Source organism: Clupea harengus, chromosome 18, assembly GCF_900700415.2.
Source record: "Clupea harengus chromosome 18, Ch_v2.0.2, whole genome shotgun sequence".
NCBI classification, from domain to species: domain Eukaryota; kingdom Metazoa; phylum Chordata; class Actinopteri; order Clupeiformes; family Clupeidae; genus Clupea; species Clupea harengus.
The window spans coordinates 9025894-9044052 of NC_045169.1; positions in this window are offsets into that span (position 1 = coordinate 9025894).

Genomic DNA, 18159 nt, shown 5'->3' on the forward strand with positions numbered 1-18159 from the left:
AACTTTAATAAAAAAAAGTTAGAATTAAGCTAACGGAATGTATAGAAAATGAAATGCCTCAATATTTTGTCTATTGTTTTGACTGGAAGACACTATTCGCAATTACTCAGAATCTGTTTCACTGTGGGTTACCTGTGAATCACATGGAGGGGAAAAAAAACCTTTAATTAGCATTAGGCTAGCGGAATGTAGCTGTTGATGAAATGTGTAGAAAATGAAATGCCTCGTTATTTTCTCTTGTTTTGACTGGAAACCCAAAACAGTGTGACTAATGGGCTGTAGGCAGACACTATTCTCAAAGACACTCAAATATGTTTCACAGTGGGTTATGTCTGCCCCCTACTGGAGATAAAGGAGTCTGACCATAAAATAGAAGAATATGGCCTTCCTAACGCTTTTGTAATACACGCCGCCGCCACGCCCCTCCCCCCGTGCACATATTCCGCCTATAACACCTGTCAGTGTAATTTTTTCGCTGAATATGGGTATACATCAGTATTTTTGGCAATGCGACTTGGCTATTCAGACTATTTAGATTGACATAAATATGTCTATGTGCCCCGGCTACGGGCCCCCTAGACCCACGGGCCAAGGTGCGACCAGACTGCTGCACCCCCTATAGTTACGCCCCTGGGACTATATAATGTACACAAAGCTCTGGTGAACCCCACAAAAAGGAAGAACAGTCACAGAATGTCAGTGTAACTAAGCAAAGCTATTAAAAGACAACAACTTGATTGATTATGTATATACTGTATATTTTTTTGCAGGCAGCAGCTGTGTGACTCTCGTTTTCACAAAACAGGGCTCTCAATGCGATCTCTATGGCTTCCGGGAGGGCTCGCCCCACCGTGCTTTCGTCATACGTAATTGCGTATAAGGACGTCATGCGGCTTTGACCAAGTCACATTCTGTCAAGATGGCTAACGTTCAGTGTAACAACTCGATTTGCTCTTTGAAAAAACCTCCTTTTAGTCGGCGTACTAATGAAGATAAATTGACAAAGATCAAGATAGCTATCTAGGTTTTCGAACACAGCCCTGTTTTGTGAAAAAATGGATTTAACATGAGTCAATGAGAGAGATCTGGGGCGATTTCCATTTCGCCCAAAAAGGGGCGGGGCCATTTGAAGCACCACTTTTGCCTGACTGTTGCCTGATTCGACAATGACATTCAGAGGTAGATCAGACGGATCTAGTGGTAGAATCCGACAGAAAAAAATCTCCTTCTGCCGAAACACTGGAGAAAGTATTTTGAGTATTTTAAATACAAAATTACTCCACTAGTAAGTCTATGCTGCTGCCGGCACCGGTGTGAGGAAGCCATGCTGTGGGTGCGGTCTTGCTGTGAGTAGGTATGTCGACGCGTTTCTTTCTTGATGCTGATTTCACTGCGGTTAGCAATCTAAGGAATGTTTGTTTTAATAGCGTGTATAGTATACATGTCTATGGGCAGCAGAGTGACAACATACCGGTGTAAGGACCCCCAGGTGTCTATATATACGCCTGCCTCTAAAGCATTTAGATGGCCTACCAGATGCCCACTCCACCCCCCAATTAGTGACGTGATTGGCACTAGGAAGAGAGCGCTCAGGGCAGAGAGAGACTAAGGGACCTAGTCCTAGCCTGGTGCACAGGCTACACAAATTACGTTAGATTTTTTTTGGCCCTATCACATACAAATTACTCAAAAGTCATTGAAATGCGTATTTCAAATACAAGTAATTGAAATACTGCCCATCACTGCTTGCAAGATAGGGAGCCTCGGACATCAGAGATCCACCACGTGGTTATCCCTTCTGAACGCTTCACTTCTGTCTATATAAACCTTGTGCGATGTGTTTAATATTGCTTCACTTTCAGCCTTGTGCTGTGAATGAGCCCAATTGCAATTGTTGTTGTCTAATAAATATACTTATATACAGCTCCGGAGTCCTGAGGTAACTAGAGTGAATTTTCACCTATCAGTTTCACTTCTGTTTCACATAAGGTGCGGCTGGACGTGAGTGACCTTTAACAACCTACTGTGCTGATCAGCCATAGCCTATAAACTGTAATATGTTATAACAATTTAATCAGGCCTACTGCTATCAAGTACATTTATTAAATGCTCCACTCAGACTACGGTACAAAAAAACAAAAAAACTTTGAACCCAGGTTTCTACAAGCAACACAATGTATTCAGAGATTAATCTATATACACAATAGACAAAACTTGGACAAAGAAGGTACTTTGTTTTCTTCACTGAAGTAAAATCAGTGTAATTTCAAATTCTGGATGAACCTGAACATAAATTGAGTTAAGTGTTTTATTCTGGTCGATGAAACAATTAGACTATAGCACGCTGCGGCACTTTTTTCGCTGTTCTGTCTCCTCTCGGTTTTTCTAGGCGTCCATGTAAGTATAGAGCATGTAGTCTACTCCTAGCTGTACCTATGGTTTCGATATCGTTGCTCGTACATGCACTCCACTGAAAACATTTCTGTCACAGTGGTGTGTTCAGAATGTTGTGGAATGAACATTCTGGATATAACGAGGAATTTTAGAATCTTACATTGTTGAACGCATAATTTTACTAGAATATTCAAAACTCACCTGTTGAAGGGTTAAAAATGCCTGCTAGGTTTAGTCTAGTTTACCTGTAGGCTACAATAAAAGATATAAGCTTTTCATAAGGTCAAGAAAAGCCTGCCCTTCTGCAAATACACAAAAGTGATGGTATTTACAAACACTTGTAAAGAGACAGATTTTTCAGAGATAAAAAACAGGAAATTACGTACTAACCACACTGGCACATTAGGCTAGTATTACTGCCTTTTTAATGTTTTTTATATGCATCTGTTTTTCTAATTTAATGTTATATAAGTCGCTTTACATATCTTAAACTACGAGTAGGAGGTATCGTAAGATACGAGTACGAGGAACGGGGCCCTGATGGGCCAACCAGTCAACAACAAACAAATAAGGAAAAAATAAATATTGCGCTGTCTTGGAAAGAGTTGTTTTGTGCGTCCTTTGGGGTTCATGTACCAGGCCATTTCAAGTTGGGCAAGAGTTGAACAAAAACTTAAGAACTTGACAAACACTGAAAGAGACAATGCTTGGGCCCCGTTCCACTTACGTGGTTCAACTAAGTCGACTAAGTCGATCAAATGTCCTATTAGCCAGCTTAAATTAACCCGATGATTGAAGTGAGGCTATCTCGGTTCCTCAAAGGCTGATCCGCGCTCAAACAATCTTGTTAATCCGAACCAGACTTCAGTTATCAGGGTAATTGCGTGTGCCCGTCTTACTTCAAAAGGGGGAAGCGTTGATCACCAAAGCCATGATTTTCTAACGGTACAATGGCTACTAAACTCAAAGAAAGAGCCTCTTTTTTCTCCGCTGGCGAGCAGGAGATGATCATGAACGCTTATGAAGAACACAAGACCATAATCATGGCAAAATCCAACACCACCACCACTGCGAGAGCAAGACAAGAAGCATGGCAAAATATCGCTGACAAGTTAAATGCGTAAGTGTTTGGGAAAATGTATAGGCTAATTTGGGCCCAGGTTGAAATCCTTCAAAACACAAAAATAAATTATACAAAAATGCAAATACATTTCAAACAATTTCAATCCAACAAATGAATGAAATAAGTACCAAGGATTACAACAGGTGGAATTGCTGAAACAATCCCAACTAATGACTGAAAGTGAAATGAATGCAAACAGTATGCAGCATTGGAGTTTTAAGAAAGCACATCAAACATCAATATAAATTGAACAATCAACTCAAACAAGTACACTCAAACAAAAAGCCAAACTCATATGCATGCAGCAAATTGATATGAATGCTGCCTGTATGCTGTGTGCTGCTTGGTTATTATTGTACAATTCATCAAACAATACATCCTACCATCAATGACTATAGCAGCACTTCCAATACCAAATAGTCATCACAATAAAAAGTCTTGTTACAGTACCAGTGGCTTATTTGGTTGTACGATGAGTTGAATCCTTGTTTGCCTCTCTCTCTCTGCTGAGATGTTTGCTGAGAGAGACCTTCCATTCGCAGGTGTTCCAACATAATAAGTAATGAGCAGCCTGCACTGGCCTGCTGGTGGTGCATTATGCGACTTGCAGTCTTTTAGGCAAAGTCAAGTGAGCTGATGTAATGAGGAACTGAAATTAATCTTTAAAATGGCAAAATGGAGAGTTCCATCTTTTTACCTCAACAATGTTTAATCCAAGTAATATGTAAAATGAGCTTTATGCTATACCTCTATGCTATACTATAGTTCAGGGTAAACAAATATAGAATCACAGCGATCTCGATTCATCCATGCCTGCATAATAATAATTCACAGAAGGCAGTTAAGTTAAAGAGGTCTCAGGTTGCCCTCGGAGAAGTTGAGGTCGGCGTTCATCCATGGGTGGTTTTAGAAAAATGCCGAAAAAAACTGGAATCTCTAAAATGCTTTTTTGTATACTCCTTTTAGATGTCATAGTGTTGTATGAAAGTGCAATGGTTATAATCACATTATGTTTCCCTGCCGAGATGTGAAGCAAAATATCACCGTCTAAGGCCTATGCTTTAGACAGGGGTGGAGTTTTAAAGGAAGATTTCTTTGATTTGACTGTATACAACGTTCAGGTGTGATAGTGTATTATAAAATTGAAATGGTATATGTATTATGCCAAAAACTCTCTTACCGAATCTAATGCTGCAGTTCTTGGCAGGTCCGAGTCAAAAACCCGATGGCAACACTAAACTTCTCAGCGATACTGATGACTGTGAAAATGGTAAGAACACGTTTCATTTCTGTGTAGCGTTCTGCTTATTTTCAAACCATGCACACTGGCTGAACATACATATTTGAAAAAAAATCTAAGCTGTATTTTATGGGGTTACCATGACACCAAAATGGTTAGCCCTACTTTGTCTGATATTATTATGGGGCCGCTCAAATTAAGACACTGGTGGGACGGTGCAAACCATCAATGCTAGTTTTAGTTTTGTTGCAAGTACTGGCATTTCATTCAGGCAAAGATTATTAGTTGGTAGCTGACATGTTTTGAGAAGCCGATGCCCATTAAAAGGATCAACATCAGTCTGTAAAACCAAATCCATCAGTGTTTATTTTGTACATATGGACATGAAATAAAAGTATACAATGTTATTGTGTGTATCTGTGGTTGTAAGTGAAGACAGTGGACAAAATCTCTGGCAAGTTGCTTGTGACTGCCTGTTTGCCCAATCAAACTTCCTGTGACTGAAATGGAGGGGGAAAATAACCTTTAATCAGACATAGTTAGCATCAAGCTAACGGAATGTAGCTGTATGAAATTTATAGAAAATAAAATGCCTCATTATTTTCTCTGTTGTTTTGACTGGAAACGCAAAACAGGGAGACTAATGGGCTTTGGGCAGATACTCTTCTCAATGACACTCAGATTATGTTTCACTGTGGGTTATGACTGCCCCCTACTGGAGATAACAGGGTCTGACCATAGAATAGAAGAATATGGCCTTCCTAACGCTTTTGTAATACATGCCAAAGAATCCAGTTTCAAATGAGCATGTTCACTCTTACTTCATTACAAAGAAATATCCCAGCCTATGGTACCTGACAAGGACAAACACTCTAAAACTTAAAAAACATGCAAATAGACAAAACACAAGCAAATTAATAAAACATGTACATCCATTTGAAAACAAATGTGCAGCATTTAGGAAACGTGCTGCAAATACATAGGACACAACCAAATATGTTTGTGTCTATGCCACATGTTTTGGAAATGCTATGGATGTATCAAATGTCGAATTGATGTAGACGCGTAATCCATACTTTAGCCCACATATAAGCCTTGTGTGAGATGGGTTGTGTACACCCTAACCAGCACCAGTCAGACTATGGTAATAGTAAAATATAACAAAAATAATATAACAAAATATAAAAACTAAGTCATTGTTCTGTCAGATCAGTTGGCTCTGGACTAAATATTTACGACTCCCAACACACACGCACACACACACACACACACACACACACACACACACACACACACACACACACACACACACACACACACACACACACACACACACACACACAATCTTTCAGGGTTGATTGAACACGTATGGCATCTTGAAATATTTATTAAGATAAATATCACTAAAACATCTGAACATCATAATACTCAAGAGATCACTTCAAAGTTTCAGAACTTTAGGCCTGACCTTGAGGTCGCAATCAGGTCACGTGTGCCAACATCAGTACAAACTTCAATGAAATACAGTACGCCGATTTCCATGGTTATCACCCCCATCACTACGTCACTAACGACTACGGCTACCCACACATGACAAATGTAACTCTCTCCGACTGGCTAACAGATCCTAATGAAGGGTGCTTCTGTTCTTTTTTAGGGGAGTTCCGCGCGTCCAGAACACAGACCCACCGCTTAGGCGCTAAGGTGCTAATGACAAATGAATAATCAACATGGACATGATCAAATTTCACAACTCAGTCATGCAGATAAGATATGTTCATTCATTTTGAAAGTTGATAATAGAAATAACATAGCATATCGTCAGAAAGACCTACATGAAATGGAATTCCTGAAATTTAGTGTGTTTTTTTTTTTTTTTTTAACTCTGCTTGTTTTGGACCCCAACTCAACACGTATGCATAATGACTAAACAGAACAAGCTCCATGAGTCAGTCATGAATATCCACACCGGATATTTTGAACAGACCATCTGATAACACCTACAAGTAACACAGACATCAGTTGCAGTGCTGATCCTGCTGTTGAGTGACGGCGAGCAGGCAATTTAAATGCCTAGTACAGAAATCTCAGCGTGCCCTGTACACACCATGCCGCTGCGCTCTTATGGTCGGCTTTAGCTGGTGTGAGTCCATCTTAGCGATGAGCCCAACCTGAAACAAGATTGTCCTTCTCTGGTTGAAACAGCAGGAGCTGGGGTTTGAACAGGGCCTAACTGCAATCACAGTGGCAATCATGCTGGTATATATATATATTTTTTATATATATTCAATTAAAAACAGTTACGTGTCTACATCAGAAATAGTGGACTTTGAACTAAACAGAACCAACGTGAAACTCAAAAGTTAGCTTACAGGTTTCTTGTTTTGCAAAATATCAATTGATATACAGTACGTCATTAGGAAGACTGGAGATAACAGAAGGGAAAAAAAAAAACAGAGTGTTTTTGTCCAGTTTAGTGCATCCCGGGGAAAGACCTCTCCATTTTGGCTTTGTGGTGGCAGTGCCCTTTGAACTTTGACCCTTTGTTGAACCCTGAGGAGGCAACGACATAGAGAGGGGCAGACCTTAAATCCTTCAGGGCCCTCCCCATCATTGCCAGCAACGCAATAAACAGCTGAGTCACTTTTCTCACAATCACCTTCATCGTCATCTTATTCTCACTCCAACTCCACAATTCCCACAATCTGTAGTGCAGTTTTTATGTGTGTATCTGTTTGAGAGAGAGAGTGTGTGTGTGTGTGTGTGTGTGTGTTGTGTGTGTGTGTGTGTGTGTGTGTGTGTGTGTGTGTGTGTGTGTGTGTCTAAGACTTCTGATTGTCTGTGTGCATTTACTGTGTGCCATAAGTGAGGCTGTGTGTGTCAGAGAGAGATTGTGTGTGTGTGTGTGTGTGTGTGTGATTAGCAGCCGAAGTCTGTGAGTTAGTGCTTTAGTGAGATTTGATCTCTCCTATTCAGTGCAGTCACCTCACCTCCACATAGCCACTAAACATTATTGCTCACTAATGTGTATACAGGTGTCTGTCTGTGTGTGTGTGTCTGTGTGTGTGTGTTGGTGTGTGTGTGTGTGTGTGCGTGGAGGGAAAGTGTTGAGTGAAACTGGGTGACTTGAGTGGGTGAGTGAGGTTGTGTGTAGTGAGTGTCCAGAAGGCATAAGTCTGATGTGTGTGTATGTGAGCGTGTGTGTGTGTGTGGATTGAGTGTCTGTACATGATTAATGCTCACTGGATATGTTTGATATGTGTGCATATGTGAGTGTGTGTGTGTTTGTGGGGGGGGGGGGGTTGGGGTATGTAGCCCTCCAAAGAAGATGGGGCTACAGTAGGGAGGCCGTTTTGTACGACTGTGACATGAGGCGCAAACAGCTACACAACTGTTCTAAACACAGGGAGAGGAAATCTAAGGGACTGAAAATGAGGGAGTAAATTTAGAGTGAATTTAGCCAAGTTAAGCTATTTTTGAGATGTTGAACCGTGTCAGTTGCAGCAATGAAATAAAACACTGAAATTGAAAACCACATCCTGTGCAAATGAGTTCTTAGTTTAACTGGAATAGAAGCACATTCTTTACACCTACCTCATAAACAGCTATCACAAATGAGGCATCAGTTCCCCCTCTGACTCGACTCTATTTCACACACACATTGCATGGACAGCCACTGATAGCTGAGTTGACACCACACACAGTACGTGTTAGACTACATGTATACAAGAAATTGCCCATTCAGAAATCCTTACTGTCTGTATAGTGTTTACCCGGGAGGGGGGTACAGATACTGGGATGGTGAAGATCACAAGCCCCTCACTGCAGAAGAAGAGCAGATGTACGAAGAACAGGTAAAAGTTAAAAAGTGGAAAATGATGATCCTAGCAGAAGAGACAGGGAAACAAGTTTTGTAACAAGTACCAGGTCAGGGGTGGGTAAAGGGTGATTTTGACATGCGTGCAGTCAGTCAGCCCTATGGAGTTTAAACTTAAAACCTGATTCCAAGTTGCCTTTCCAAAAGCAGTACCACATTTTCTCCAGCAGCAGAGGGAATCAGAAGTACTGTAGAGAGAGCAGGCAGGTGTTTAAGAAAAGTGCTATGTGCAAAGAAAGAGCAGGCGTCGGTGAAACACAACTGCAAGCCACCGTGATAGCCCTATTTTGACATCACATGTCCGGATATGACTCTGTGGGGGAAGGTTAAGTGGTTTTCTTCTTATTTTATAAGGGTATGAAGTTCAGAAAATAGACATACATAGCTGAAAAGTCCTTCGCAAGACCTAAGTGACAAAGTTTGACGGAAGTTTCTATGTTAATTCATTTGGAATTGGTATAAAATAATAAGACAGGTAAAGAAGCCTAGGAGTAGCAGTGCAGTGCAGTACACTGTAACTCTTTGTTGTGTCGAAGGGGGTACTGCCCCCAGTGTTTTGACAAACCCTGTGAACCATGCAGGGTCCAGTTATTACGTTACAGCCAAAGTTGGTCATCAATGATATAATTAAGCTCCAAAATATGGGAAAAAAGCTAAAATGATTTAAAAAGGAGGGTAAAACGGGCCATGATAAGGTGTGGAGATGCCAGAGTGGCAGTACCCCCTTCGACACAACAAAGAGTTACAGTGTACTGCACTGCACTGCTACTCCTAGGCCACATGGCAGCTCCACGCAAACGCTTAGGCCTGTTAATGACTGATGCGCATGACTGATGCGCATGACTTCAATGCGCAAAGGGGGGAGGTATGACATAACATTTTGGATAAGGGGTTCTAGTCACCTTATTTATAAGAGATCATTGATGACAGACTGGTTCAGTGTGAGACTTGTAGTGTAATGTGAGGCAAGGAATGGCAGCAGAGCCTCAGGGGTGTATTCCAATGAACTGAAGGCCCGTTTAAACATGTAGTAATGGACTATATAGATATGGGGGGAAATATCAAAAACGCAGGTATGTACTAGTAGTAGTGGATAGATTTTCACGATGGGTTGAGGCGTGCCTTAGTCCGGGACCTGATGCTAAGGCGGTGATTATGTTTTTTTTTACACAGGAAATTATGCCAAGATTTGGCATCCAGAGATGGTTTCTAGTGATAATAGAAAGGCCTTTGTAGAAAAAAACGTGGAAGGAAATTATGCAGGCTTTGGGGATAAAGCAAAGGCTCGGGTGCATTTACCACCCTCAAAGCCAGGGCCTGGTCAGAAGAACTAATGGAATCCTGATGGCCAAAATACTGGAAATATGTCAATATATTCAAATTTGAATTTGCTAGATGCAATCTCCATTGCCCTGATGCACATGAGATCACAGAGAAAGCACACTACACATCTCACATCTCATGAAGTGCCCATGAGGAGGGCTATGCCCATACCCCGTATTCAAGGGGATGGCAGGAGTCCACCCCTGAAGCATCTCCAGAGAGAAATCAGAAGTTATGTGCAACAGTTGTTTTTATTCCATAAGATTATTTATTTACAGGTGATGAGACAAGAATTATTAAGCAACCCACAGGTGGACGTATATGGCCTGGCTCAGCCTGGAGACTGGGTGTATGCAAAGGTGTTCAGGCGAACGAGTATCCAACCCAGGAGAGAGGGACCATACAGAGTGACACAGGCCACTCTAACAGCAGTAAGAGTACAAGGGTCAAGTGTATAAATATATAAATATATAAAGTTTGAGGTTTGTGATTTGCATAAAGTGACGAATTATGACTTTAAAAGTTTAATGCACTGGGTTTTTGATTCAGAGCTGCTTCTTAAATGGACCACCGCTCTCGATTTGAATGAAATGTCTGCAGGATTGAATAAAACTTCAGTTTATCGCACTCGGACTTCTGACTCTGATTAAATATTAACTCTAAGATTTGAAACAGTTGCTTTTCGCTACAACATACTTTTAAGTGGACTCTCCTGTTGGTGTGAAACATAAAAACATCATTGAGTGAAAATTATAACATTCTAAATCTGACTTTTACCAAATAAAATGAACGTCCTCCTCAAACACCTTCAAAAATGGCTCAAATTGAGAATAAGTAGAGCACAGAGGTCAGGAGCACAAAGCAGGAAGCAAGATGTCTGTGCACAGACAAGCAGAGTTCATGTGCAGTAGTGCTTTAGTACTGAGAACCGATAATGACATGAAACACGAACACAATAAAACTAATATGTGTCCCTGAAAATACTTTTTTGTATGTCAGTATGAAGGCATAAAGTTACACTCCTTTAATTATATCTAGATAAGTGCCTGTGTGTGTGTGTGTGTGTGTGTGTGTGTGTGTGTGTGTGTGTGTGTGTGTGTGTGTGTGTGTGTGTGTGTGTGTGTGTGTGTGTGTGTGTGTGTGTGTGTGCGAATGTGTGTGTGGTTTTGTCTTCAGCAAGAAAAATGTGTTGTGTGCCTGCCATGAAAATGGATATCTCGCAGAAAGTGTTGAAGCTGTTGTGCGAAGCCTCTGAGCTATATGCAGACAACAGTCCCTTCAATGTCAACACAATATTTAGTGTTGGTGAGTTAGCGAACATACCCCATTTCTCAAAGAGATATATAGGCATTGTAAGACATAAAGCACTATGAAATGTGAAAATGGGCATTCAGATTTCTTGTTTTGACAACCCTCATACCTCCGCATTCCTGTGTGGCCTCTGTGACCGCTTCTGTAAAAGATTGTGATACTCACGGAAGGTTGGATCTGCTTTCATTGGATTTGCTGTACAGTGTGGCCTGTCCAGGGGTGTAACTATAGGGAGTGCAGCAGGTGCGGTTGCACCTAGGCCCGTGGTTATTGGGGGCCGTAGTCGTGGGCCATAGACATATCTACGTCAATCTAGTTGAGTCTGAAGGCGGAATATGTGCGGGGGGGGGCGTGGCGGCGTGGCGGCGTGGCGGCGTGGCGGTTACAAACATGAAAAAAGGGGGTACGGGACTGTAAAATGTTTGGGAACCACTGCCTTACGCCACTGACTAGGGCCCGTCATAACAGCCTGCACCTGGGCCCATCGTAACTATGTTACGCCACTGGGCCTGTCTCACTTGTTTCAAACTCCATTATGAATTATGGCAATGTTCTGGCAATGTCCTGGGCAGTGGCTTGATTTCATATCAGTCCAGCAACTGATTGACTGGCGAGACATTTAAAGGAGTCATCGTATGCACATTTTTCCAAAGATTTTTCCTGTATGTGTCTGTAACATACTCTGATCAAAATACCACAAGGATCAAGCAAAGGTAAAATTAATTATTTGTGAACTGTAATTATACAGTCATCATCTATTCTATATTCCATGTCACCTACCCTTTACATTTTTTCAAAAAGCTGATTGTATTATAAAATGTGTGACACCATTTATTGTTCTCTCTATATAAGATGTAACCTTTGCTCAGCCGTTACAGGTATTCGGCATACAGAAGCTTTGTAAGATGTCTTTCTGTGCCAGAGAATCTGAGTGGTGCTGCCCTCCTGTGTGGTGCTGCGGAAGCGGAGAGAGTACCCTGATGCTCAAGGAAGGTACATGGGGTTCGGACCTGCCCTTGATTGAACCTTGATAGCTGGCTATCACTTCCAGCTTGTCTGGTTTGTCAAACTGGGCAGACAGATCTTGGGGGACAGGGATCTTTAGCACCTCATCCACATATGGGGCTGGGTCCCGAAAAACCTTGTCAATGAAAAAAAAAAAAGACGTATAGTTTTTTAATAATCAATAACCCTGTTGCAGTGCTGCACATTTTTCGCTTTCCAGTATTTATATTATTTTCATTATTTTACTGTCAACAGTTATTTTATATGTTATTTATAGTTCACTTGTTGTATAATGGCTGTCTGTACATTGCTTGACTTTGTAGAGTTTTTTATGAAAGCTTGTGACACTCACAGAAAGTTGGATCAGCTTTCGTTGGCTTTGCTGTGCATTCTCCCTTCTTGTGCTTTAGGATGTTCCCTCTAGATAGTGGCTCACCAGCTGATGTTCTTGCTCAGGGATGCTCAGCATTTTTGTTGAAGTGCAGGGCTGCCAGGTAGAGTCTTTGGAGGAAAACTAATACTTTGATATAAGTTTATATAAGAGCTTGTGTGTATATATGTCTGTTAGTGCCATTTTCCATATTCTAATTCAGATTTAGATATTCTATTATTTAGATTCATATTTAGTGATTGTTCATTACAGTGATTGCATAATTGTATTTATAGTTCGCATTTCAGTTTAGAATATGTTTTAGTGCACATGCATTGCATTGCTTAGAATAATCAGAGGTGAGCTGTGACGTAGTGAGCTCGCGCATTTATGTATCAACTGTCAGATTTGATGTATCAACTGTCAGATTTGTTTCATTGTTTCAGAATTCAGTAAAAGACGGAGCGAACACACTGTTTTTCTACCGTTGTTGAAACACATTACACGTGTAGACTTGTTCTTTCCGTCCAAGAGTGGTTAATTGAATGAATATGTTCAGAAGGGAATTTCAGCCACTACAGTGTCATCTGACAGACCATTATCTTTGCATTCCCATACATACAACATATGTAAAAGAAGTTAAATAAAATCAATCTCTCACAAGCATTTGAAGAAATGTATGCCATTAGATCCAATATCATACTTTACACATTTATTTGAATTCTGCACAAGTTTAGGTACAGTAACACTGACATACTATGCATTCCCTACTTGCAGTTTACTCAAAAATCCCTTTCAAATAATCATGCGGTGAAAATGACTAGATATGGAATATGTGCAAAACCCTAAACTGACCCACAGTGAAAAATAGTTTTGGTAACTTCAGGTGAGTCTCTATATTCTTGAGTAAGCTCTACCCATAAAAACTATTAAAGACACCATTCGTTAACAAAAATAGTGTTGTATGAAAGTTCAAGGTGTGGTGTCTTGATTGAAATGGTTTATGCATAATGCTTTGTGTTGGAGATGGGGATCAAAATATAACAGTTTATGCGCTTTATCTAGGGGCAGAGATGTAGTTGGAGTACATATCGAACCATTACTTTTATTTCTTAAAATTGCATGCTCTGCATATTTTCTTATTTCTTTGTGTATACATATTTCAGGTGTGATAGTGTATTATAAAAATGCAAAGGTGTATGCATTATGTAGTTTAAAGTATTATGCTTTCCTGTCGAGAGAGGGCGCAAAACATCATTGGCTATATCACGTGACAGCCAAAGTTTTAAACCAAAATGCCTAAGCTCACTTCAGAACCAGGTGCATCTGAAGGTAAGAAATATCTGACATTATTTCCACTGTAAACATCTACACTCCGCAGACTATTTCGATTTCCCTATCCAAGGAAACAGGACACACAACTATTTATGAGGTTTAACGCATTGCCGGATTAACCATTGGGCGGACAAGGCACGTGCCTTAGGGCCAGCCAAAAGTTAGGGCCACAAAAATGTTCGAAAATATTTTCAATATCAACTTGTGGTAAAATGGGCATATGATGGGTCCTTTAAACTAAGTACATATACTGGCCACATGGCAAATACATACATACACACACAAGGTACAACACAAGGCACCAAGACAAGGCACACAGACAAGGCACAAAGACAAGGCACACAGAACCAGGCACACAAAACAAGGCAAACGGTGTCCACACAGCTAGACCCAAAACACTTCCCTGATGTGAGGAGAAGTGTTTTGGGTCTAGCTGTGTGGAAACCGTTTGCCTTGTTTTATGTGATGGTTATATGTACCTTTTCTTTGTGCCTGTGAGTACGGCCGGTATGTTTGTTTTGGTATGTTTGTTTGTTTTATTTCATTTCATGGGCACATGTGTTGGGGTGCTAAAGAGCCCTAGTTAATAAATATATATATTTTTGTACGGAAAAACCACCATCTCCTGCACTCTTCTTCCTCACTACACCACCAAGTCCAGTCGCCACATCCCAAATAACATGGGGGACCGGTCGGTCTTTCACATTCAATATGTTCTAAAATCCGTTTAATGACTTGAAGGACACATTTAAAAGGAACTGTCCCTTAGTGTTATTCTTCTGTGTTTTTCTTTCAGCTTGTCAACAGCTGTACTTTGTAATTATTGGATGCCACCATTGCAGGAAAAAAGAAGTTGGTAGTGCCAGGGATGGATTAACGAACGGGCCTACCGGGCCTACCGTTGGGGGGGGGTTATCTGACGGTGGCACACACAGGTCCTGAGATGAAGCATGGTGGTGTTGTCAAGCTGTGTACTCTGAAGCGGCCGGTGCGCTTGACGGATTGGTCATTGCGTGTGCCAATGGTGTAGTCAGCCCAGCGCCAAAACCCTTTATGCCTGTGCTTGGTGCGCATGTGAATCACTGCAGTCTTCTCCTAAACCATAGGTGTCGCTGCCGATAACAATACCAACTACACCGCTGGGAAGTAAAATGCACTGAATTAGAGCACAGTGGCATATACCACAGTGAACTCTATCACTAGTATTCATCCTTCCACTGGAAGCAGCAGTAAGAGGCAATGTGCCGAATAGAGCACAGTGAAATAGCCTAGGCCAGTCGTTCTCAAAGTGGGGGGCGCAAACACTCTCCAGATGTCACAGAAGATGTGATGTCACAGACGGAGGAAAAAAAAAACGACTGCCGACCTGTCACTGGTTAGTGAAAGCTCCCTCAGAGGCGAAATGCAAGGGGCTGGACTGACCCAAACAAATCAAATACTGTTTTGCTCCTGATCCACCAATCAAAACGGAGACATCATTTGAACGCGAGTTGCACCTACGCTTCCGAGTATAAAAAAAAACGCAGGCATGGTAAGCGCTCACCCTGAGACGACACTCTGCAGAGTTTGTTCGATTTCTCTTGTTTCCTCTATCATTCAGATATTCATTGCTTTATAAACAGTCTTTTTAAAGACTCACTCCTTCCTTAGTGAAACCTTACTGCACTTGCAGTAGGTATATTCGTAGCCTATTCTAAGGAGTAATTTTCTCCAGTCTTTTTAAAAAAAGCTCGTAGCCCCTCTAGCTAGCCCTCTAGCTAGCTACCTTCTTCCAACTGCAGCTAGCCCTTTTCTCCTTAACACCTACCTTTACAGTTTTTGATCATCCACCGTGTTGCAACAAATAAAACACCAGCACTTAAATACTAATTTGTGCTGTCCCTGTCTACATTGTGTACAGTTCGTTTTGTTAGGAACCATTGCCTAGCACAGCCTTATCCATTATTCGTGTGCAATTCGTTCACAGCCACACATACAAACACACTCACAAGAACACGACGTTGAACTTAGAACTGTATTAACTTCACACACACTGTATCAGCAAACAAACACAACTATGGACAAGTTTCTGATTGGTAAAAGTCAGAAAGAGAAGCCTGTGGACTTCTTTAAACATAAACGTGATGGCCTCCAGCAACAACAAACCACCATCTCCAAGCAGTGTCTGGAGGCATCTTATGTAGTTGCTCATAGAATTGCTAAGCTTGGCAAACCCCAGGCCCGGGGTGGGTAATCGGGAGAATCGGGAGAGTTCCCGGTGGGCCGCTTCACTTCTGGGCCGGTCAAGAATTTTATTTTTTGACATTTGTCACGTTAGTCTATCTTCTCTTAAAGTAGGCTACACACGTTCCGCATTCTGACACCGCAGCCTCTGCATGGTTTGTACCATGCGAGGAAGTTCTCCCCTCCCAAATAGAGTTGGTTGGGTCCACAGCCCGTCTTTTCCAAAAAGTTTTCACCGATAGCTGGGCCGGCCCTACCGCAACAATAGGGAGGATTGATGGGAGGAAGAGGCCAGGAGGGCCTGAAAAAGCCAGGTTGAAAAAAAGAAAGGCATTGGAGCGGGATGCTGCCAAATGTGCCAAGCTTACCGATTTATTTTCAAGAGGACAAACACAAGTGGAAACTGGTAAAGAAAGACATAGCCCTAATGATTAGCAATTCGGCTAACCTTGTAGCGTTGGTTAATATCGTTGTAGCGTTGTCAACCTATTCGCAAGCAAAATATTAAATTTAATTAAAATATTAGCCTTTTAATATCACCCAACATATGGCAATCCATATACTTTGCAAATATTATGCAAATATTGATAATATTATTTTTTCTTTGTAGCTTCTGAGCAGCAGATATAATAAGCCAGTCTCCTGCTGAAAATGATGAGCCCGAAATTTGCAATGAGGAGGCCATGACTACAGGGACAGGTAGAGAGGATAACAGAGTAAACAATATGAATTAAAGTTATTTAATGTAAGAAAGAGCAGTACATCATATAAGTTTCTGTTGACTTTGTCCATCACACAGGTTGCGTGTGAGAGAAGCTTCTCAACCTTAAAATGTGTGAAGAATAGGCTACGAAGCTCATTGAGTCAGGACAACTTGGAGGCTTTCATGTTAATGTGCACAGAGAAGGAAATCCTCATGTCTACAAGCAACGACACAGTTATAGATAAAGTGGCTGAAACCAGTGCACTGCTTAGGCGGTTAGGCTGTATATGCTGTTGGTGCTATTCGCAATGTAACTGTATACTGTACTGTGAGTTGAACTGTAAACATTAGTTCAATATGCCTTTTTGTTAAAGAGTGGGATACGTTTCAAATGCTTTATTTATATATTTCTGCTTTTGTTAATTTATCAACCTATCCTTGTGGAATAGTGGAATATTTTTTGTTAACTTCTCATCTTAAGTGGATTATTATTTAACCTTTACATTATTTGTTGAACCATGGTATTAATAATAAAAAAACTACAGAATGGTAAGAGCTGAACTGTTGTTCCATTTATCCAATTTCCACTACCATGGAAAAAGTGGGCCGGTCTTGGGCCTGAAATTCCCGGGCTGAAAAGTGGCCCCACTCCGGCCCTGGCAAACCCCATACAATTGCCGAAACACTGATTTTGCCGGCCGTGCAGCTGCTAAACTCATGTCAAATGACACTGTATCACGCCAAATATCAGAAATCAGTTTAAGTCCTATTTCAAAGAGGACTACCGTTCATTCGCCTGAGTTCGGGATCCATTTCTCTGCTCAGCAGACGAGCTGTCAATAGACATGAAAGAGCAGCTGAAGAGTGACAGTAGACTTAAGCATCTCCCCTCTTTCGTCATTCTGGGTAGCAATGATCAGCTTTGCGACATAGCCTTAAAAATGCTCCTCCTTCTCGCGTCGACATATTTATGCGAGGCAGGCTTTTCAAGACTGACTGCGCTCAAAACTAAATACTGCAACCGCGCACAGATCGAGGATGACCTGAGGATATGTTTGTCAAACATTGCCCCAAGATTTGAGGACCTTTGCAGGGCAAAGCAGGCTCATGTCTCACATTGACAGACCTGTAGGATTTTTTTTTTTAAAGATCACAAGAGGCCCATAATAATAACAGTCTCCTAATGATAGTAATAATAACACTTATTATTATTATGATAATTATAATAATACAATAATAATAATAATTGGTTGAT